The following is a 24658-nucleotide window of genomic DNA, read 5'->3' as shown; positions in this document are numbered from 1 at the left end:
ATGTTGTGAAATGTTAATGTATTTAAAATTTTTAATTATACATGGAATTAACTGAAATACTTTAAACAATTAGTTATATATATTTCAGTCATATTAAATAACAAGAACAAACGAATAAGTGATACTCAATGCAGAAAATTTTCAAAAACAAACTGTACATTGTGGAAAGTCTGCTTTGGACTTCTGAAAAATGTTAACTGCAAACAGTCTAGTCTATACAGATATTCACATAAGTGTTAAATAGCTCTTTTAAGGAAAACACTAAATGATGGTTCTGTAAGAACAGAAAAGTATAAGGAAACATACTAATACTTACATCTCTTAATCGGGCCAAATTAATAAGGCAGACTTAACAGTTATGGTTTCACAATATTTTTAATGACTAATATAACGTACTGAATCATTGAAAATCCTTGCCCAGTTTTGTACCAATTTTCAACATTATCATGATTTAAAGTAAGTTAAATATCACAACATGAATATTCTGAAGAGAGCTCAGAAAGTAAGTCACATTGCTTACAGACAGAGAGGCTCTACTGTGACAGAATGAAGAACCAAGACAGAGATATGTACTGCCAACTATACTCATAGTAACCACACAGGGAAGCTGCCCTTTCCACCAACCCTACTACCAGAGGAATTAATCAGAGGATATTCCATAAAAAGGAATAGCATATGCTTTGAAAATCATGGTTTCTTTCCAACTCCCACCCCCAACCAATGTGCCTGAGGGGGCTGTAATGGGCACATGACATATTCTGGAGATTGGTAAGCAAACTACTGAGGGGCAGCTGGTAGGAGAAGCTCTGTCCAAACAACAATGGTCATAACCTCCCAGGCCAATCTAATTCTGTGTCACTCTACCTCTCTGTGTCTCTGTCTCTCTCTTAGGAACTATGGATACATCAGACAGTTAAGAGCAGGAAGAAAAGCTAAAAGATTTAAAAAGAAGTCAGGTTATTGGAGGATCTGTGAATTCCTAAAGCTAGATGGATAGTTAGATAACTAAGAACCCATAACTTTCTGAGATTCTAGAATGGCCTATCAGTTCTATTCTCCATGAGACTCATATAATTGTTCCATAAGCTCCTGCTCAGCAGAAGGGACAGTACGATTGGAATCTCATCATTTGGTTTTGACTGGGTTCCCCTGAGGTCTTATTGAGTTAGCTGAGATTTGTCTTTTTATTGTTATATGTATCCTTACAGGATAGCTTCCAACTACGAAGCCTCTGAGGTGGTCTCTGTTTCTAAAAAACTAAGAGGGTTAAATAAAATAATTAGAGTCATGCTGTGATAAAGTAAGAAATACATATTTGGTCTTCATCCATGGTTCCTAGCACAAAAGCTTCTAAAACTCCTGGTATTTCCTGAGTGTTAAAAGTGCCTCTGGTATACTAATGAGATGACTCTTGGCTGAAGTGCTCCTAGATAGCTTCAGAATAGATGCTGGTCACCAGAAGGACCAATGCATGATTAGAGGGTTAGAAATTTCTGCCCCACCATAGGATCCCCAGGGAGGACAGGGGCTGGAATTGAGTTAATCAACAACAGTCAGTAATTTAAGTAATCATGCTTACATAATGAAATCAGCAAAAAAATTCCTAAAATGTAGGGTTCAGAGATCCTCCAGGTTTTTGACCACAAGGTGCTAGAAGGGTAATGTGCCCAGATAAGGCACAGAAGTTCCCTACCCCTTACCCCATACCTTGCACTATACATCTCTTCCATTTGGCTGTTCCTGAGTGGTATCTTTTATAATAAATCAGTACTAGCAAATAAACTATTTTTCTTAGTTCTATGAGCTGTTCTAGCAAATTGCTGAACCTGAGGAGGGGTTGTAGAAAACTCTGATATATAACTAGTTGGTCAGAAGTATGAAAGGCCTAGACTTTCAATGGCTCGGAAGTGGGGGCACTCTTGTAGAACTTGCTAACTCCAGTTAGTTAGTACCGGAACTGAACTAAATTGTAGGACACCCAGTTGGTATCTGCAGAGAAATGGTTAACTGTTTGGCATAGAAAATTCACACATCTGGGGCCAGAAGAGTTGTTAGCAAGAAACAGATGACAGATAGATAGATACTTGGATATAGATAAGAAGGGAAAATAAACTTAGAATGCTATCTAATAAATGTTGAAGAAATGCATTTGAAAAGCATTTTATCGTAGTAGTAATCACTGGTTCAGGCAAAAATCATCAGCATTAAAACGATGGGTTACAAGTTCGATGAGGACCAGAACATTAACATAATCTCACAGTATGTCCCCACACATTATCTATTAATTACAAAAGAGAAAAAAGAGTAATTTTACAGTGGAAATATCTGGTAAACAAGACCTTAATCAGGTGGTTACAATTAACATCACAAATAACAGGACAAACTGATGGAATGACCTGATAAATCCACCCCACTTATGTAGTCTTCTCTGCAAAAATGCATGCCTTTCATTAAGAGAAACTTCAAACAAACCTAAACCAAAGGAGACTACAAAATTACTAGGCTACACTCTTCAAAAATGTCAATGTCATGAATGACAAAAAGGGCAAATGAACTTTTCTAGATTACAGGAGAGACATTATGTCTAAATTTAATGCATGGTCTTGTATTGGAGAAAAATGTTATAGAACATTATTGAAACAAAGAATGTGAACATGAGAATATACATAAGATAACGGTTGTGAAAGAGTAAGAAACAGATGTACTTATCTCAGCCCCAGTTCCTGACCCAGAGCTCTGAAACCCTTGCAAATACAGGTGCTAGTAAAATCTTTTGTTCTCATATTTAGTATTTGACCCCAGTTCCTGGCACAGAGCTCCTAAGTGTTAAAAAAGCACAAGGACATCTCTTGCGCAAATATTTGGTCTCTGACCCCAGCTCCTGACGCAGAGCTCCAAAATCCCTCGGAATTTTCTGGCTGAGAGGAATGTCATTTGTTCTAATGAGGCTACTCTAGTTAGGCTTCTGGCTGGCTCCTGAATCACCAGAGAAACCAAGCTGTGATTAGAAGGTTGGAATTTTCACACCTATCCCCTATTCTCTAAAGAAGGGAAAGGAGCTGGACATGGGTTTAATAATTGATTGTACCTACATAATGAAACTTCCATAAAAATCCCAGTATTAAGGGGTTTGGAGAGCTTCTAACTTGTGCTGGTGAATGCATGCAGGTATCAAGAGAGTAATGTTCCCCAACCCCACAGAGACAAGTTCCTGTGCCCAAGGAACCTCCTAGAATTTGCCCTACGTATCTCTTTATCTGGATGTCCATCTGTGTCTTTTATCATATCCTTTATTATATAATAAAGCTGAACTATAAAATATTAATCAAGGATATTAAAGAGGATTCAAAGAAATGGAAAGATATTCCATGCTCCTGGGTTATAAGAATTAACATCGTTAAAATGGCCATACTACGCAAAGCAATCCAGAGATGCAATACAATCCCTATTGAATAATGCACGACATTTTTCGAGAACTGTAACAAACAATCCAAAATTATATATGGATCCACCAAATACCCAGAATTGCCAAAGCAATTCTGAGGGGGAAAAACCAAGCAGGAGGCATAACTCACCCAGACTTCAGGCACTATTACAATGCCATAGGAATCAAGACAGTGTGGTACTGGCACCAAAACAGACATACAGACCAATGGAACAAAATAGAGGACACAGAAATAAACCAAGACACCTACAGTCAATGACACTTTGAGAAAGGAGGAAAGTATATAAAATGGGAAAAAGACAATCTTTTCAGCAAGTATTGCTGGGAAACCTGGACAGCTGCATGCAAATCAATGAAACTAGAACACACCTTCACACCACACACAAAACTAAACTCAAAATGGCTTAAACATAAGACATGACACCATCAAACTCCTAGTAGAGAATATAGGCAAAACATTCTCTGACATCAACTGTACAAATGTCTTCTTAGGTCGTACTCCCAAGGCAACAGAAATAAAAGCAAAAATAAACCCATGGGACCTAATCAAACTAACAAGCTTTTGCACAGCAAAGGAAATCATTAAAAAAGAAAAAAAGAGAACCTACAGAATGGGAGAAATTGGTTTCAAATGATGCGACTGACAAGGGCTTAATCTCTAAAATATACAACTCAACAGCAACAAAACCAACAACCCAACTGAAAAGTCGGCAAAAGACCTGAAGAGACATTTCTCCAAAGAAGATATACAGATGGCCAACAGGCACATGAAAAAATGCTCAACATCACTAATTATTAGAGAAATGCAAATCAAAACTACTATGAGGTACCACCTCACACGTGTCAGAATGGTCATCATTAACAAGTCAACAAATAACAAATGCTGGAGAGGGTGTGGAGAAAAGGGAACCCTCCTACACTGTTGCTGGGAATGTAAATTGGCACAATCACTATGCAAAACAGTATGGAGGTACCCCAGAAAACTAAATTTGGAACTACCATATAACCCAGCAATCCTATTCTTGGGCATATATCCGGACAAAACTTTCCTTGAAATAGACACATGCACCTGTATGTTCATTGCAGCCCTATTCAAAATAGCCAAGACAGGGAAACAACCTAAATGTCCATTGACAGATGATTGGATTAAGAAGATGTGGTATATATACACAATGGAATACTACTCAGCCATAGAAAAGAACAAAATAATGCCATTTGCAGCAACATGGGTGGAACTAGAGACTCTCACACTAAGTGAAATAAGTTAGAAAGAGAAAGACAAATATGGTATCACTAATATCTGGAATATAATATATGGTGCAAATGAACCTTTCCACAGAAAAGAAACTCATGGACTTGGAGAACAGACTTGTGGTTGCCAAGAGGAAGGGGGAGGGAGTGGGATGGACTGGGAGTCTTGAGTTAATAAATGCCAACTATTCCATTTGGAGTGGCTAAGCAATGAGATTCTGCTGTATAGCACAGGGAACTATGTCTAGTCACTTATGATGTAACATGATGGAGGATAATGTGAGAAAAAGAATGTAAATATATGTTTGATTGTGTCACTCTGATGTACAAGAGAAACTGATAGAACACTGTAAACCAACTATAATGGAAAAAATAAAAATCATTAAAGAAAAAAAAATGAAACACATGAGTAGCTGTTTCCCCAACTCCTGTGAGTTGTTCTAGGAAAAAAAAAAAATGGATCCAAGGGAAAGGCAATTACAGGAGCCTATAATTTGTAGCCATGATGGACAGAAGTTACAAGTAATCTGGGGACCTACTACTTGCAATTCCTTTGCAAAAAAAAAAAAAAAAAAAAAAGTAGAAACTAAAAACCAGACTGGAAGGTATATGAAGCTGTAAAAACCAGACTGGAAGGTATATGAAGTTGCAGGAGAGAGCCAATATGGTGCAGGAAGGGGGAAATGAATACATCCTTAAAAACAAATCCTGAAAGGATCAAACTATTTTCAAGTGACTTAATTGCATTCCAGAATAAAGTTCAGTTATTTATTAAAAAGAAATATATATCTAGCATCCAAAAAGGTAATAGTCACAGCATCTGGCTTTCAACAAAAATTTGCTAGGCATCTAAAGAAACCTAAAAATAAGATCCATCATAAGGAGAGAAATCATTCAAAAATCAACCCAATCAGACAAATTATAAGAGACTAGAACATTAAAATAACTATTGCATGTATTCCCTATATTAAAAAATATAGTAGACATTAAGGATATTTTTAATGTTTTAAAAGATATTTTTAAAACCTACAACAAATTTCTAGAGGTGAAATGTATGTGAGGTGAAATATAATATCTGGGATGAAATATACAGTGGATTAAATTAACAGATTAGATATCGCCAAAGGAAAGATTAGTGGCCTTGATGACACAGCAATTAAAACCTTTACAAAATAAAACCTATAAAGGAAAGGGAATTTTTGAAATGAACAGAACATCAGCGAGTAGTGGGACAATTTCAATCAGTTTATTTTATGGATAATTTAAGTCTCCAAAAAATGGCAGCATGGGAGGTAGACAAAAAAAAATTTGAAGAAATAATGACCAAAATTTTCCCAAATTTGTTGAAAATAAACCCATAAATCCAAGAATCTCAGAGAATTCAATCACAAGAAACATGTAAAAAGCTATACAAAGGCATATTATAATCAAATTACTCAACATGAGTCGTAAAAAGGAAAACAGACACTTAATGTTTGTTTGTAATGATGGCATATGACATCAAAAACAAGGTAAATGAAAAGACAGTACCACCACCTTTAAAGCATTGAAAGAAAAAAGTCTCAACCTAGAATTTTATACCCAGTGAAAATATCTTTTGAAATTAGACTTTGAGAGTTTCCATTGTGGTTCAGCAGTAATGAACACATCCTTAAAAGATTGAACCTGCACCCATGAGAATGAAGGTTCAATCCCTGGCCTCACTCGGTGGGTTAAGGATGCAGCGTTGCCATGAGCTGTGGTATAGGTCACAGATGTGGCTTGAATCCTGTGTTTCTGTGACTGTGGCTGTGGCACAGGCCAGCAACTGTAGCTCCAATTCGACCCTTAGCCTGAGAACTTCTATATGCCACAGGTGCGGCCCAAGAAAAAAAGATGACTTTTTCAGACATACAAAGCCAACAGAATTTGTCACAATCTAGTCCATACTATGACTTTAAAAATGAAGTCCTTTAGGCAGAAGAAAAATCGCACCATAGTAGAAACAGAAATCTGGAGTTCCCATCGTGGTGCAGTGGTTAATGAATCCGACTAGGAACCATGAGGTTGCAGGTTCGATCCCTGGCCTCGATCAGCGGGTTAAGAATCTGGCATTGCCGTGTGGTGTGGGTCGCAGACGCGGCTCAGATCACGTGTTGCTGTGGCTCTGGCGTAGGCTGGCGGGTACAGCTCTGATTAGACCCTAGCCTGGGAACCTCCATATACCACAGAGAGGCCCTAGAAAAAGCAAAAAGACAAACAAACAAACAAAAATAGAAACAGAAATCTACATAATGAAATGAAAATACTAAAAATGAGAACTACATGAGCAAACATTAGATATATTTCTCATTTTTTTTTTGTCTTTTTAGGGTGACATATGGAAGTTCCCAGGCTAGGGGTCACATAAGAGCTGCAGGTGCTGGCCAGAGCCAAAGCAATGCCAGGTCTGAGCTGCATCCATGATGTACACCACAGCTTGCAGCAATGCCATATCCTTAACCCAGTGGGCAAGGCCAGGGATTGAACAACATTCTCATGGATACAGTTATGTTCTTTTTTTTTAAATTTTTTGATTTTTAGGACCACACCCATGGCATATGTGAGTTCCCGGGCAAGGGGCTGAATTGGAGCTATGACTGCTGGCCTACACCATAGCCACAGCAACAGGGGATCCAAGCTGAGTCTGCAACCTACACCACAGCTCATGACAATGCCAGATCCCCAGTCCACTGAGTGAGGCCTCATGGATACTAGTCAGATTCATTTCTGCTATGCCACAATAGGAACTCCCTCTAGTTAGGTTCTTAATCCACTGAGCCACAACAGGAACTCCTATTTCTCACTATTTAAATCTCTTTTTTAAAAAATTGGGTGTTTAAACAAAACTAATTTCAATGAACCACAGGGCTTATGACTTACATAGAAGTAAAATACATGACAACCACACACACAATGGTTGGGAAGGAAGAAATGGCAATAAATTATTGAAAGTTCTTATCCTGTAAGTGAAGTGGTATAATATCACTTGCAGGTAGTTGTGAAGAAAGAATACATGCTATAAATCTTAAATCAGTCACAAAAATAAAAACTGTTATCACTAATAAAAGTTACAAAAGAGATAAAATGGAATTGTAAAATTTTTCAAATAAACAAAAAGAAAAGGAGGAAAAAAGGACAAAGAAAAAATGGGACAAATAAAAACAAATAGCCAGATGATGGATTTAAATCTAACCTTGAAAACTTGAATGGTATTTGCAAAAATGAGCATACCTCTGTTAGGGTAAAAGGTTTCATGAGCGACTTTTGTTCTTTTTCAAAGTTGCCATTCCATAATCATATAAAAAAGCTCTAAGCCACTATGTATGTTTTTTTATAAAATATCATACAAACAAGAGTGATCAGAAGTATGTATATATATATACATATATATAAAACAAATACATAATAAAATAAAAATGAATAAATGAAACGAACACCCACACATCCACATATCCTAAGAAGCAGATGAGTAACAATACTCTGAAGACCCGAAGACCCAAGTGCATCCTGTCCTACTCTCAACTTCAGCCAAGTACTATCCTGAATTCTAAATTAATCATTTCCCTTGCTCTTCTATATGTTTTTACCAACTGTGGGTGAAACCCTAAATAATAGGATTTTTACACATTTTTAAATTTTATTTAAAAAAGGATCACATGGAGTTCCGGTCGTGGCGCAGTGGTTAACGAATCCGACTAGGAACCATGAGGTTGCGGGTTCGGTCCCTGCCCTTGCTCAGTGGGTTAACGATCCGGCGTTGCCGTGAGCTGTGGTGTAGGCCGCAGATGCGGCTCGGATCCCGCATTGCTGTGGCTCTGGCGTAGGCCGGTGGCTACAGCTCCGATTCAACCCCTAGCCTGGGAACCTCCGTATGCCGCGGGAGCGGCCCAAGAAATGCCAAAAAGACAAAAAAAAAAAAAATAATGTTGAGTGAAAAAACTAAATCATAATATATACATGTGATTTTTTTTTTTTTTGTCTTTTTTGTCTTTTTTTTGTTGTTGTTGTTATTTCTTGGGCCGCTCCCGCGGCATACGGAGGTTCCCAGGCTAGGGGTTGAATCGGAGCTGTAGCCACCGGCCTACGCCAGAGCCACAGCAATGCGGGATCCGAGCCGCATCTGCGGCCTACACCACAGCTCACGGCAACGCCGGATCGTTAACCCACTGAGCAAGGGCAGGGACCGAACCCGCAACCTCATGGTTCCTAGTCGGATTCGTTAACCACTGCGCCACGACCGGAACACCTCACTTAACATTATATTTTTGACATTCATCTATATTGTTACAGTTCATTCATTTGCAACACATTCATTCTCTTACTAACAGACAAATAAGTGTTTGGAGTTTTGCTCTTAGAAACATTATGAATATTCTTGTATACTTCCTGATTAAATGGATATCTAAAGGAGAGGAATTGCTACATTATGTTTCCAGACATTATGGTCACACTGTGTTAATAAAAAGAGATCAAAACACTTCTTCAAAGTCATATTAACATGTTGTACAGTTAAAACCAATAAACTGTACTGCTTCTACTTAAAAGAAAAAGCTCAAGGTTAGGTAGCTCATACTCCTGGAAATAAGTAATTATCAAAAAGAATCCTGATAGGGGAGTTCTCATCGTGGCTCAGCAGAAACGAATCTGACTAGCATCCATGAGGATGCTAGTTCAATCCCTGGCCTCTCAGTGGGTTAAGGATCCAGTGTTGCCGTGAGCTCTGGTGTAGGTCGCAGATATGGCTCAGATCTGCTATGGCTGTGGCAAAGGCCAGTGGCTACAGCTCCAGTTTGACCACTAGCCTGTAACTCTCCATATGCTGTGGGTTCAGCCCTAAAAAGACAGAAAAAAAAAAAAAAAGAATCCCTACAGGTAATATTTTATCTTGTTTTACATGAAGGTGAAAGAGAAGTTCCCAACAACTGACTCCAGTCCATTCTACTTCTTGACCACTCCTAACAACTTGATTACATGAAGTTCACTTGACTACAAATTTCATCCTATTAAAATAATATGAATTCACCATTCCTGAAAATTCTAGTCAGATACTTCATAGTTAAATATGTTGGGATGTGTGAGAACTGTGTATATATAAAATAATTTTAAAGTGGTAATAACGCAGTACTTATAGTGATTACAATTTTAAGTAAAATTACAAGCCTTCCATGATTAAATTTGATTCTAGAAATCCTATGTTTAACACTCTCTGAAGTGAATGTAAAGAAAAAAATTATTTTCCATGTCATCTAAACTAACTGAATAATTTCCAAGATACCTAACATTATTTTTGCATTTTAAAAAGAGTAAAAACCCAAATACTGTATTAAATAAGTCAACTGATAACTCTTTAGTCCTGTACAGTCCCTCAATTTAAAAATATTGATGCAGTGAGGATTATGGGAAGAAGGCAGAGTAGGAAACACCAGGAATCTGTCTCTGTACTTAGATAATAATTACACTGGCAGAATCTGTCTAAAGTAAGGAACTCTGAAGTCAGTTGAAGGTAACTTCCAGGGGAAAACTTGAAAGTGCAAAACATCAGTTACCGTTGTCAATTTCAACTCTTAGCATAGGAGCAGCCACCTAACCCCCAGCCACACAGCAGTTTCCTGGAGCAGTTTACATATTGCTTGTGGGGGCTAGGTGGAATAAAAGAACTCTGTCCTCCAAATATTGGGAAACTCTGATCTGATCACTGATGACTGCTTCTGATCTTAAAGGTACAAAAAAGGCAGGCAGGCATTGTTGTCGCAATTCCCCTCATTATTGCAAGCCCTCCCATCTCGGCTAAAGTGACTACCCAAAGATGTAAAGGGACAGTGCCTTTTTTTTTTTCACCCTTCATCATTTTTCCCTTTTACTTCCTTTAAGAGCCAGACATTAAAGACTAGCACATTCACAAACTGCTGCATACACAAATTACTAAACATGCCAAGAGAAAGGCTCAGAAAAGATCTGAACATACGTTAAGTTTATACCTCAGTCTAATTTTCAGCAGACAGTCTACAACAATGAAAATACAAAAACTAACAAAAAAACCCACAAAACCCTGGGGAATATAGACACTCTGATCTCCAGAGTTACCACATTCTTAGATACAAATGTTCAGTGTTCAATGAAAAAAAATCAAAGACATACAAAGAAACAGGAACGTGGAGTTCCCATTATGGCACAGTAGAAACAAATTCAACTAGTATCCGTGAGGATTCAGGTTTGGTCCCTGGCCTTGATCAATGGGGTCAGGGATCCAGTGTTGCCAAGAGCTGTGGTGTAGCATTTCTGTGGTCACAGTTGTGGCTCAGATCCTGCATTGCTATGGCATAGGCCAGCAGCTGTAGCTCCAATTCAACCCCAAGCCTGGGAACTTCCATATGCCACAAGTGTGGTCCTAAAAAGAAAAAAGGGAAAAAAAGAACAGGAATGTATGGTCCATTCAAACAACAACAACAAAAGATAAATCAAGAGAAACTGTCTCTGAAAGATGTAATGGCAGATATGTTAGACAGACTTTAAAACAATTGCCTTCAACATGCTAAAAGAACCAAAGAAAAATGTAGACAAAGTCAAGAAAAGAATGTGAGAACAAAATGAAATTATCAAATAAAAAAACAGACAACCTAACGTAAAACAAAAAGAAACTATGGAGTTGAAAAGTATAGTAACCGCAAGGAAAAATTCATTAGGTAGATTAAAAGGCAGACTTGACTAAGGAGAAAAAAGAAATCAGTGAACTTAAAAATTATACAATGGACATTATCAAGGCTCAGGAAAAGAAAGAAAAATGATTGGAAAGCAAAGAGCGCCTAAAGGACCTGTGGGACACTATCAAGCGGACCAACACATGCATCATGGGACTCCTAGAAGCAGAAGATAGGGAGAAAAAGGCAGAGAGAATACGTAAAGAAATAATGACTGAAAACTTCCCAAATTTAAAGAAAAAAAATGAAATAAACACTCATGAAGTTCAACAAATTCCAAGTAAGATGAATTCATAAGACCCACACCAAGACATACTATAATCAGAGACAGAGAATCTTTTTATTTTATTTTATTTTTTATTGTCTTTTTAGGGCTGCACATGCAGCCTATGGAAGATCCTAGGCTAGGGGTCAAATCGGAGTTGCACCTGCCACAGGCACAGCAACATGGGATCTCAGCTGCGTCTGCAACCTACACCATAGCTTACAGCAACACCATATCCTAACCCACCAAGCGAGGCCAGGGATCGAACCCACATCCTCGTGGATACTTGTCGGGTTTGTTACAGCTGAGCCATGATAGGAACTCCAAAAACAAAGAATCTCAAGGGCAGCAAATTAGTGAATCATCAAAGAAAAGGGATCCTCAGTAAGATTACATGCAATTTCCTATCAGAACTTTGGAGGCCAAAAGACAGCAGGCAGTCACATTCAAAGTGCCAAAGGAAAAAAAAATGTCTACCAAGGATCCTATATCTGACAAAACCATCCTTCAAAAGTGAAGCAGAAATTAAGATATTTCCAGATAAACAAAAGTTGAAGGTATTCATGACCACTAGACTACAAGAAAAATTCAAGAGAGTCCTGCAAAGTGAAATGAAAGGACACTGAGCAGTAACTTAAAGCCATATGGAGAAATAAAGATGTCAATACAGGTAAACACATGAGCAATCATAAAGCTACTATTAATGTAATGATGGTCCATAAGAGTACTTTTTCTACATGATTTAAGAAACTAATACATTTAAAGAGAAAAAATCATTACTAGAAAAGTTCGTATTACTATAACCTAGGTTTACAATTCCAAATCTTGTTTTCTACATCATTTAGGAGATTAATGCATCATTAATTTATATTTTGGGGCACACGATAAATAAAGATACAGTTCTATGACATCAACAACAACAAAGGGTGGGGGCAGAGCTTTACAGGAGCAGAGCTTATTCTTTGAAGTTAAAACAGTATAAATTCAAATTAGGTGCTATAACTTTAGGATGTTAAGTGTAATCCTCATGATAAACACAAAGAAATTGACTAGAGAATATACACAAAAGGAAATGAAAAAGGAATAATTGTTTTTCACCAAAAAAAAAAATTACTAATGCAAAAGAAGGCAGTAATGCAGGAAGGGACAAAAAACCTACAGGGCACATAGAAAACAAATGGTGCAATGACAGAAATAATTTGGTCCTTATTAGTGATTACTTTAAATATAAATGTCTTAAACTCTCCAATCAAAAGAGAGATTGACAGTATGGATAAAAACACATGACCCAACTATATGTTTTCATCAAGAGACCCACTTGAGATTCAAGGACACAAAACAGGTTGAAAAGGATGGACAAAAAGATATTCCGTGCACATAGTAAACAAAACAGAAGAAGGGTGGTTATACTAATCAGACAAAACAGTCTTTATATCAAAAAAAGGGCACAAAAGATAACGAAAGATTTTATGTTATTAAAAGCTTCAATACAACAAGAAGACATAACATTTATCAACATTTTCACACTTAACTACAGGCCATTAAAACATATAAAGCAAAAAAAAAAAAAAATCACAGTAGTCAAGGGAGAAACACACACTTCTACAATATAGTTAGGGACCTCAATACCCCACTCACAATAATGGACAGAACAACCAGGCAGAAGGTAACTAAAGAAAAAGAAATCTTGGAGTTCCCATTGTGGCGCAGCAGAAACGAATCCCACTAGGAACCATGAAGTTGGGGTTTGATCCCTGGCCTTGCTCAGTGGGTTAAAGATCCGGTGTTGCCGTGAGCTGTGGTGTAGGTTGCAGATGTGGTTTGGATCCACTGTGGCTGTGGTGTAGCCATTCAGACAGACAGCACCTTCTTTGTGAAACTTTGGCAGCCCAGAGTTACTAACTTTTTACCTATTATTAATCCAGCTCACACCTTGTTGTTACCACAGGTTTAAAAAATCTGTGTTCCCTGCCAAACTGGGGGCTCTAAAGAGGCAGTAATTGAGTACTAATTTCTGAATCACTAGAGCCTAACAGAGTGCCACATCCTAAAACCTTTGCCCTATATTCTCCTGGCCAATGTATTACACCAGTCTTCATCTACACCAATCCCTACTCTGCACTACTCTACCATTTGCAATCTCATAATCCCATCCACAATCGACATCTCAAAACTGGGGAAAGGCCAGGTCATATTACCTGTATCAAAGGGTGTGGTGTTTTGCTTCTACATACAATTGCTTAGAAGAGAACACTGTAAAATACTGGAAACGATGCGTGTTAGAAACTCAACTGTTAACAAGCAGTTAGACACAGGAGTTTGGAATTCAGGACTAGACACAAACTTGGGAGTTTTCTGACATAGAAGAGGCAACCAGTGACAGGAAAATCAGGAAGTGTGCTGAGAGCTAAGTGAACAGTTACAAGGAGGAGAGAGTCATTCGGGTATGATAAATGCTATTGATAGATCAAGTTGGAAAGTAAGGTTATTATTTCTTTTCCGTAATAGTAAACCCTCCAAAACGGAAGAGAGAAAAATTCAAAGATACCACCTGGCGTTCAGTTATCAGTGATAGAGAAAAACCAAAAGTTATACCAATGTTATCTAGTAGAGATATTTCATTCATTTCTATTTCAGAGCATCGCAGCTTCCTCTGAATAGCACCGTGAAATAAGGTTTCAGAGAACACAACAATGGGGGGAAGGGGGAGCATTAACTTTAAACGAAAACCTCGTTAAACTGTTTAACCAACTGAGACCCTTCCTTAATCAACCAGTGTCTCCCATTCAGCTGCCACGCTTTCCTTAGATATGCACATTTGTCCTAATTTAAAGGTGGGGATAGTTTAAACAGCATCCAGTTTCCAAAAAAGAACGGACAAAGGTGTCAAAATTCACGGAGAACTTAGAGAAAAAGTTGACTGTGAACTCCAGGAAGGGAGGGGTTCATTTCCCACAAAGCTGGAGCTCAGCATTTTTCACTTAACTTGAAAAGAGCAGCATCTTACAGCAGGGAGTGACGCGAACTTCATAGCACTACGCCTCCTGTGGCCCTAACATTCTGAGGCGAGAAAAGGACCCGCGAGCTCGCGGACACCCGCGCAGATCAGAACCCGGGTGGATAAGGGCAACGCGGGACCGTGCGCAATCTCACTCAGAACCCTAAAGTGAAAGACCCCTATCCCCCGGACCGGGACTCACCTGCCTCCGGAGTGTGGAAGATGCGCGGCCTTCGACAGCCTCTGAGGGGCGTCCTCACAAACCCCTCACTTCGTCACCAGACACTACCGGGGCGAGGGTCCACTGGCTAGGAGAAGGGATTGGGGAGGACCCGGCGCGCTCTGTCCCCTCCGTCTCGGAGCTGAGGCGCCACGGTTTCCTCAATTACTCCCTAGCCGCTTGTGCTTGCGATCTTTCTCCAATCTCGTCGCTTAGCAACCTGCAAAGCCGCCCTGGCTTCGCGACCCATCAATTCCTCCCGCCCTGCAGTGTCAATAGTTTTTTAAAAGATTTTGTTTCCGGGTCGAGCCGGCTTTACGCAGCGGAAAGTCTCTTTACCTCCCACTTTTACTCTCAGGGGAGGATAAAGTCTCAGCAGCGCACCAGTGGCTGATGTTGCTAAGGGATCAGGCTCTCCTCCCTCGAGTTGCGCGCGCCTCCCTTCCAGCCAATTGCCGGGCGCCCACCACAGGTCCTTTCCTCCCAAGCCCGCTTGTCGCCTCCTCCAATCACAGCGGCTCGCCCTCTAGGACTACTTTGCAATCGGCTAAGAGCGCAAGGAGAAGGGAATGAGAAGACCCTCCGACCGCGGGAAGTGTAGTTCAACACTTGAAGAAAATGCGTTGGAGATTGCGCCTGAATCCGGGCAGTGTAAACTACAGTTCCCAGAGGGCTCCGCGGTCTGGAGCTGCGCTAACTTTCTAACACCACTTGACCTTTCCTAGTCGGTTCCGCGATGCAGGTGATCCGACTCCGTGTGGCTCATTTTGCAGGTGTTGAAAGTGTACGCTAAATTCCTGATTATGGTGAGTGTGGGTCCCTGCATCCTGCCCACCTCCGAGCTTCGAGCCCGAATGTGGTGTTTCTCGCACTTGAAGGATTTCTGGAGGAAGGCTCTGCAAGACATTGCCTCTCGCACCCTGTGGAAAGCATCTACTCATCTGGGGACTGTCACAGTGGCCCCGTAATTGGGAAGGGATTGATTTCTAGCTGGGGGCTCCTAGAAGGACTCTGGAGAAATCGCTGTCCTTGGAGAGGCGCGATCTCAGTCTTGCTTCATGTTGGGGTACAAAACAACGAGGCTACGAATTTTCTCCAGAGCACGATATGGAGTTTGTTAAGGATAATAAGGTTTGATATGGGAAGGGGTGTTGGGTCCTAACCTCTTTTTCTCCTCTTAAGCCAACAGTGTTTTTAAGAGTTTTTGTCACAAAGCCCTTGAAAGCAGGAGGCCCACACTGCAAAGGTAGAGTTTCCCGGGGCTCGGGATTCCAGTCTATGCTTTTGGGAGAAGTGTTCCACCATCTAATTTCATGAAATATTATTTAAAACCTGCTCATTCATCTCCTTTTGTAATACTAGGACGTGTTGCAGTGAAGGCATCCCTAGCCACATAATTAGTGCAGATGTTCTTTACCGACCTGCATGTTAGGAATTCTAGAACCACTACTTTTAAATGTTACACAATGTAGCCATCTTGACATGAAGATGTGAAGGCCAGTATCTCCGTATCTTGTCTCTGCAGAAAGGAGGAAGAGAGGTTGGGGAGGGAACTCTGACATAGGAATAATGTGCATGCTGCTTGAAGGTGGCATTTGACATCAGAAAGAAAGACATTTCCTCAAAGCGTGAATTTATAGTTGAGACAATTTTTCTTCCATTATTTCAAAGTATTACAGTGGGTAGGGAATGTAGGGAAATATTTGAAGGAATGGAAAGATTACCAGAACCTGAAGAGATGTGTTTTCAAGACAAGGGGATTACTCCCTGCACCTTTATAAGGGAACCAGTGGAGACAGCTGCTAGTTCTCAGTAAGTGTTAAACCTGGGTTTCTTGATTATTTTGTCAAATAACATAATTAGTCATTTAAATGATGGTTGCAGTGATTTCTGACCTAATCTTATAAGAAAGCAGAGTTACTTATTATCAGATAATTACTGGATTAAAAATTATTTTGACACTCTTAAAATTGAGTTTATTGAAACCCAAAGAGAATGTGACTTGCTCAAGGTCACACAACAGTTTGCCCCCAAGGATCTCAAATCCGTTCCATTTTACCATATTGTGTCTTTCAGACACATATCAAGTCATTCTCAAAATTTATTTTTAGTTGCTTAGATTCTGGATAAAGATAAAAGTTCATACTGAAATGCAAACTAAACTGTGTATCAGCATTTATATTAATGGCTTTATTCCTTGCAATTCAGAATATTGGGATTCTAGAATTGGTAGGAATTTGGAAATTATTTCCTCTGATCTTAAAACATAGCCTGGTGAGGTCAAATGATTTTCCCAAGGTCATAGAAAGATCCTGAGCCTACATTCCTGCTTTGCTTTGCTTCTCCCCACCCCCCCAAACATTAGATCAAGCCAGGCTTCACCTCTGGAGGGTCACTCAAGCCCCAGTTACTTCCAAGAAAAAGAATCCACCTGTCAGTTTGCTGAAATTGACAGCAAAATCTCGCAGGACTCAGATCTCCTTGCCTCCTGGGGATGGTGTATGAACAAACACTGAGTTAGAAAAGAGCTATCTTTTGTAAGTTATTAAAAGCAGTTTAAAAAAAAAAAAAAAAGGGAGCGAAGTCTTTGCTTGTGTTCGTACGGGAATGACAGCAAGAACAAATTGAAGGAATCTGAATATTGTTTTATCTTTTATATTATAGAAATATATGTAAATTAGAAAGTAGAAAAGGAATACATGGGTCTTTTTGTGGAATAACAGAAGGAACACTTAAATTCAAGCTTTACAACTGAGACACTGAGCACATGCACAAGACAGAGCCTGCATCTGCAAGAAGGTCATTAGTGCCCTGCCAAGAGCAAAGACATTCCTTCTTTGGATCTTGGCAGACTGCCCAGATATCTAAGTAAAGAATAGCAGTGAGTCTTCACACTGTAACATTGTGAAAAGTCAGTGGGAATCTCCCACCCTCCTTCATTCAAATGCAATGTTGCAAAGAGCAAGAAGAACCAAGTACACACCTTCTCTGTGGATCAAACACTCAAGACACTAGACTTCATACTACTGTTAACAAGATGAAATTACCTACCTGTGAAAATATTGCTCAGTTATACAGAAGAAGGAAACTGCTGAGGTGGAATTAGTAGCTGTTCACTAGCTGTCCACAACCCCTTCACTAGGAACTGATACTTTGAACTCACTTTTTTTAGTAGCTAAAATTAATGCCTAAAATTGACTGCACTATTCTTTTCTAACCATCTACCTGACTTTCTGAGATAAGCTTTATAGATAATAATATTCACTTTCCCCATCATTTCTTATCCTAGCTTGCTTTCGTTGAAATAGCATGGTTTTCTTAACCCTCACTTTCATTCATTCAACAAATACCTGTTGCGCACCATATGGGAGTGCAAAGAGAGACTGTTCTCGTGGGGGTTTCACAGTCTAGTGGAGAGTAGTAGACACAGGCTACAAGAATCCTTAAAGGAAAAAAAGTCTGTGTACAGAGCTTGCTACATACAGTTCATACTGTTTCGTGTGTTAACTCAATCCTTACAACTACCTTGTTAGGTAGGTGCTGTTATCTGCATTTTACTTTGGCGCAACGATACAGTAACTTGCCTAAGAACATGTAGCTAATGACTTGTGGATTCAGGATTTGAACCAGAAAGTCTGGCTTCAGAGGCCATCTCTTTAACCACCACACTCTACTGCCTCTCTAGACTCCTGTTATAAAAATTGGCTTATCCTCTTGTTTCCTACGTAAGGTTCACTAATGGATTCTCTGGCCTAAAACAGTACAAGGTATGTAATAGAAGACTGCTTCATTAAAACTACTGACATAAGTAATTTTGCAAACTATTGTCATTTCCAACCTTTTCAATTAAAGTGAATAAAGGTTTATTAAAATACGTTAGGTTTGCTTCCAGACAATTCCTTTATATTTCCAAGTTTTTCATAGTAATTTTTCAAGGTCCTACTATTCCTTCAACAAATATTGGAGCTCCAGCTACATGCCAGGCATTGTTTTAGGCTGCTGGGATACAAGAGTAAATAAAATAGACAAAGTTCCTGACCTTAAATAACTTGCTTTCTAAAAAGGGAAGAGGAATCATTTATTCCTCTATTTTCTTTTCCTCACCTACTATACTGCAGGGGAAGAGGAGAAAATGACAGAATTTAAAACATGTAAAAGCCATGTCATAAAAAAAATAACCATGTACAGGAGTTCCTGTGGTGGCTCAGTGTGTTAAGAACCCAACATAGTGACCTTAAGGATGCTGGTTCGATCCCTGACCTGACTAGTGGGTTAAGGATCTGGTGTTGCTGCAAGCTGTGGCGCAGGTCACGGATGGGGCCCAGATCTGGCCTGGCTGTGGCTATGGTGTAGTCTGGAAGCTACATCTCTGATTTGATCCCTAGCCTGGGAACTTCCATATGCCACAGGTGCAGTCTTTAAAAAAAAAAAAAAAAGAACCATGTACAATACAACATATAGTGTACCTTATAAACCTAGTCAATTTGGGAACATAAATATGTATCGTGTTAAAATTGGATTATTTGGGGGAATTAATTGTATTTTCTATAGAGATAAGAAAGCATAGGGGGAAGTTGGGGAAGAGGCCCAGAAAGTCAGACAGAAATTCTTCATAGATTTTCCCCTTTTTTCCACTCTCACCATGGTCACCTCTCCGGGGAAGAAATGCGTGTGTAGTCTGCCATGTTCAGATTCATTTCTCTACAACAGTTTACACTTCTTTCCTGACATGTTTTTTCTCTGAATTTTATAGGTACCAAATTAAGCGCTGCTGACCTTCAGAGGTTAGGGTTTAAAGTTTAGAAGGACCATTTTCAGGTCATGATCTCCTAAAATTGTGACCCTTTTCATAGAGGGAATTCTAAATATAAAGAAATCAGGAGTTCCCATCATGGCACAGCAGAAATGAATCCAACTAGGAACTATGAGGTTGCAGGTTCAATCCCTGGCCTCGCTCAGTGGGTTAAGGATCCAATGTTGCCGTGAGCTGTGGTGTAGGTTGCAGACGTGGCTTGGATCTGGTGTTGCTATGGCTCTAGCATAGGCCAGCCGCTGTAGCTCCGATTAGACCTCTAGCCTGGGAACGTCCACATGCTGCGGGGTGCCACCCTAAAAAGAAAAAAGAAATCAGATGCTTCCATCTGCAGTCAATTCAGCCACTTCTCTCATGTGGATAACAACAGGTGACACAGTGCAAGTACATTTACCCAGCGTTGTCAGAGGAAGGAACAATTCCCTTCATGGAATTTTTCTGTCTAATTGAACTTACCCAATAAGTTTCCAAACATTTTTGTTCAGTTCTTTTTAATAAAAATATTTTAATAAAAACCTTTAATTCTCTGAGCTTATTTTAACTTTTTTTAATGACTCAGGAACACCACTTTGAATTAGTTTTTTGTTGTTTTTCTGTACATCCTCATTTTGTTCAGTTTCTGTTGAAATCTATAAGATGACTTCCCTTTGCTATAACGAGTATGTTTTTTGTACTTTTACCCTCCTTCCCCTTTAAAATTAATTTCCCCTTGGAATCAGGCCGTCAGCTATTAACTCATGTTGCTACTATTATTTATTATTTAATACTAGAATTATTAAAATCTAGATGTTATTTTTTTGTTTTTCTTTCTCCTTAAAAAAAAATGTAGGTTTATTTTTCTTCCTCTAAGTAGTTAAGTTGAATCATGATTAATAGTTTTATAAAAGCTTTCTGGCTTCTTCTAAATGGAGAATTTTAACCACTGTTACTCCTCTTCCTGGTGTGAAGGATTTTTTTGCACTGAAACGAGTGGGGGGGTTTACATAAGAGGATTTGCAAGGTTCTAGTGACCACCAGGGTTTGTATCATCATAAAATGGACATCAACAGCGATAGGCCTATTTCAGTGGGAAAATATTCCAAAAAAGATGAATAAGATTTTGTAGGTCAATCCAGGATAGCAGGGAGGGTTAAGTAACACCAATAAATATGCAGCCAAAGGACACATGTTCCAGGATTTGCTTACTTGCCTTATGCATGGGACAAGTCTGGGATAAACTAGTCTTCTACTAAACCAGATGCAAAGAGTCTTTAAAATTTTGCATTAGGAGTTACCGTCATGGTGCAGCAGAAACAAATCCGACTAGGAACCATGAGGTTGTAGGTTTGATCCCTGGGCTCGCTCAGTGGGTTAAGGATCCGGCATTGCCCTGAGCTGTGGTATAGGTCGCAGACGTGGCTCAGATTTGGCGTTGTGGCTGTGGCGTGGGCTGGCAGCAACAGCTCTGATTAGACCCCTAGCCTGGGAACCTCCATATGCCAAGGGTGCAGCCCTAAAAAAAAAAAAATTTTGCATTAATTTTTTTTTCCTTTTTAGGGCTGCACCTGCAGCATATGAAAGTTTCCAGGCTAGGAGTCAAATCTGAGCCACTGCTGTGACCTTCACCACAGCTCGTGGCAATGCCGGATACCTGACCAACTGAGCAAGGCCAAGGATCAAACCCACATCCTCATGGATACTAGTCAGATTCGCTTTCATTGTGCCACAGCAGGAACTCCTACATTAACTTTTAAACTATGTGATGGTGGGAGTTCCCATTGCTTCGCAGCAGAATTGAATCCAACTACTGTCCATGAGGATGCGAGTCCCATCCCTGGCCTCCCTTAGTGCATTAAGGTTCTGGCGTTGCTGTGAACTGCAGTGTAAGTCAAAGATGTGGCTCAGATCCCAAATTGCTGAAGCTGAGGTGTAGGCCTGCATCTGTAGCTCTGATTTGACCCCTAGCCTGGGAACCTCCATAAGCCACGGGTGTGGTCCTAAAAAGAAAAAAAGAAATGTGGTGTATCTTAATATAGAGGATATTCTAAGTATCTTTAGGGTAAAATAGCCCTTTTTAATAGGATGTTAATGGTTCTGTTTCATTACAGTCTGAACCAGTCCCAGTGCTTGTGACTAGAGCAGTTGGTCAGATTGCATAGCCACCACCATACTTACTGGAAATGGGTCTGTCTTTGATAAAGACCAGGTGGGGCAGGTATCTATAGATCTTAAGTCAAAGTAAAAATGTTTTCAGGAAAACTCTGTATTTAGTTGCAAAGACATTTTTAAATGGCAAAGGAATGGGTAAACCCAGTAAATGTACAGAATTCATATATCTGTCCAATAAACATTTACTGCAAGGGGTATTCTACATTCTACCATCTGAATCATTTGGTTGCATAGCTATGAAAGAGAGTGCATTACACTGTCCAGCCTGTTCTGCTGGCTCCCTCTCCTCACCCACTATTTCCAAATCAACTTCCTCTGCTGCTTTTTCCAATTTTTATTCCTTTGTGGCCATTCTTATGTGTTCCATGCCAAGAATGGATGGCACAGAGAGGAAAGATTTCTCAAAGCAAATGCGAAAAGTCTTCAAAGGCCAGGTTGCAGCATCGGACAAATATGCCAAGAAGTCAGTTAAGGTGATCAATACAGCATTTTACAGGGTTTTTCATTACCAGCACTTGAAACTTCTTTTTTTTTTTTTTTTTTCTTTTTTTTTTGCTTTTTAGGGTCACACCAGTGGCATATGGAAGTTCCCAGGCAAGGGGTCAAAGCAGAGCTACAGCTGCTGGCCTATGCCACAGCCATAGCAATGTGGGACCCGAGCCACAGCTTCAACCTACACCACAGCTCACAGCAGTGCCAGATCCCCAACCCACTGAGTGAGACCAGGGACCAAACCCTCATCCTCAAGGGTACTACTTGGATTCACTTCTGCTGTGCCACAATGGGAATTCCCATGAAACTTATACTTTCAACATTTAATGAAAATGAAATTATTTACCTTTTTTCCCCCCAGTGCTGTGCAATGTTCATTAATTACAGAGTTTTGCTTGGTTAGCCCTGCCTTTCTGGATTTCTTTTTTTCAAATAGTGTAGAAATCTATATTTGGAGGGGCTCAAAAATGTTTTATTACTATGACATGGAAATTTACTATTAGTTTATAAACCTATAGTGAAGGCATAGACCCTTCTGGAGCCTTTTTTGCTGTGTGAGACTTTGTTCAGACACTTGGTTTTGTGTGTGTGATTGTGAAGGGAGATGGCTGTAAACTGTGTGTGTTCTCAGTGACAGGAGGTGGTTGGTTTCTGAATGCTCAGATTTTCTCAATCCAGAGGAATTTTGATATGCTCGTCTTTTGAAGAGGTGAGTCTATGTGACTTTCTATTCTCTCTTTGTGTTCAGCCTATTTATTTTGGTTTCTAAATTTGTCTAACTATTACAATAAAGCCTCCTTTTACCAATTAAGTATCAGTTACCTAGAACTTACTTGTCACAGCAAAAAGCCTTGCTAGTTAGATATTTTACTGATTTTTTTGTTTTGTTTTGTTTTAGGGCTACACCCTTGGCATATGGAAGTTCCCAGGCTAGGGGTCGAATCGGAGCTGTAGCTGCCAGCCTGTGCCACAGCTACAGCAACACCATATCTGAGCTGAATCTGTGACTTACACCACAGCTCAGGGCAATGCTGGATACTTAACCCACTGAGCAAGGCCAGGGATCGAACCCGTATCCTCATGGATAATAGTCAGATTCATTTCCTCTGAGCCACAATGGGAACTCCTTATTTTGATACACTTCTTCCTCCCAATCCTGAATTCAGAGAAAGATGAAAGAAAATGGTATAAGATTTTTTTAAAAGTGGCCATTTATAACGTTCTATCTATTATAATACTTCATAGACACCTGAATTTTTGCTTTCTGTGGACATTATTTCAAATAGTTAATTTTTCTTTTCTGTAATCATTAACAGAAAATAATAGAAATAAGTCGAGTAAATATCCCCAGGTCTCTCAGTAAAAAATTACAAGGTTGCTTGGAGGTGTAGTGCTGCTTGCATAGTAATTGCCTCTCAGCCCAAAGTATCTTTTGGGGGAAAATATACACTGACACTAGAGTATTAGGGTATCAGAGTATCACATCTGCAGCTTGCTCTCAAATGAGCCAAAAAAAGACTAAGAGCAGAGTGTATGTGTGTGTGCAAAAGTGAAAGAGATGGGACAAATTGGAGAATCTGAGTAAAGGGAATGTGGGAATTAGTCTCTGTTGTATGCTTACAATTTTTCTGTAAGTTTGATTTAATTTCACGATAAGCTGTTTAATCATTTTATTAAAGATTTTTAGGGAGCTCTCTTTGTGGCACAGCGGAAACAAATACAGCTAGTATCCGTAATGGTTTGGGTTCAATCCCTGGCCTCCCTCAGTGCATCGGGGATCTGGCATTGCCATAAGCTGTGGTGTAGGTCGCAGACTTTGCTCGGATCCTGAATTGCTGTGGCTGTGGAGTAGGCCAGCAACTGTAGCTTTGACTTTACCCATAGCCTGGGAACTTCTATATGCCACACCTGCAGCCCCCAAAAGAAAAAAAAAAAAATAGCCTGAACTGCTTTCTCCTAAAGATTGATGCAACAGATGTGAAATGGTGTGACCTGGTATTTTGACAATTATCCCGGTTAATTCTTAGCATTAGGCAAGACTGACAAACACTTTTCTTTCATTGTCCTCAAGCAAACTTTACAAGTAGAATTTCTTTCTTGGACTACTTTTTTTGTGTGTGTGTGTGTGTGTGTGTTTGTCTTTTCTAGGGCTACACCCATGGCGCATTGAGGTTCCCAGGCTAGGGGCCTAATAGGAGCTGTAGTGCCGGTTTACGCCAGAGCCACAGCCACAGCAACGCAGGATCCGAGCCATGTCTGCCACCTACACCACAGCCCACGGCAACGCCGGATCCTCAACCCACTGAG

General features: G+C 39.7%; 1 protein-coding gene across 8 annotated transcripts in view; it reads right to left on the bottom strand.

The window, feature by feature from the left end:
* WDPCP (WD repeat containing planar cell polarity effector) overlaps positions 1–15120 on the bottom strand; it is a 416303-nt gene extending 401183 nt beyond the window's left edge. For all 8 annotated transcript variants that reach the window (XR_014841819.1, XR_014841820.1, XM_085019068.1 and 5 more), the window contains exon 1: positions 14881–15120. The gene's annotated coding sequence lies outside the window, so the exon portion shown is untranslated. The remainder of the gene's footprint in view (positions 1–14880) is intronic.
* Positions 15121–24658: the final 9538 nt, after the last annotated feature.

This window comes from Sus scrofa, chromosome 3 (genome assembly GCF_054392235.1).
Source record: "Sus scrofa isolate SSC_HxYL_T2T_F1_AM1 chromosome 3, Sscrofa_HxYL_maternal_Yorkshire_Landrace_v2.0, whole genome shotgun sequence".
Lineage (NCBI taxonomy): Eukaryota > Metazoa > Chordata > Mammalia > Artiodactyla > Suidae > Sus > Sus scrofa.
This window is presented reverse-complemented; position numbering and strand designations above follow the sequence as displayed.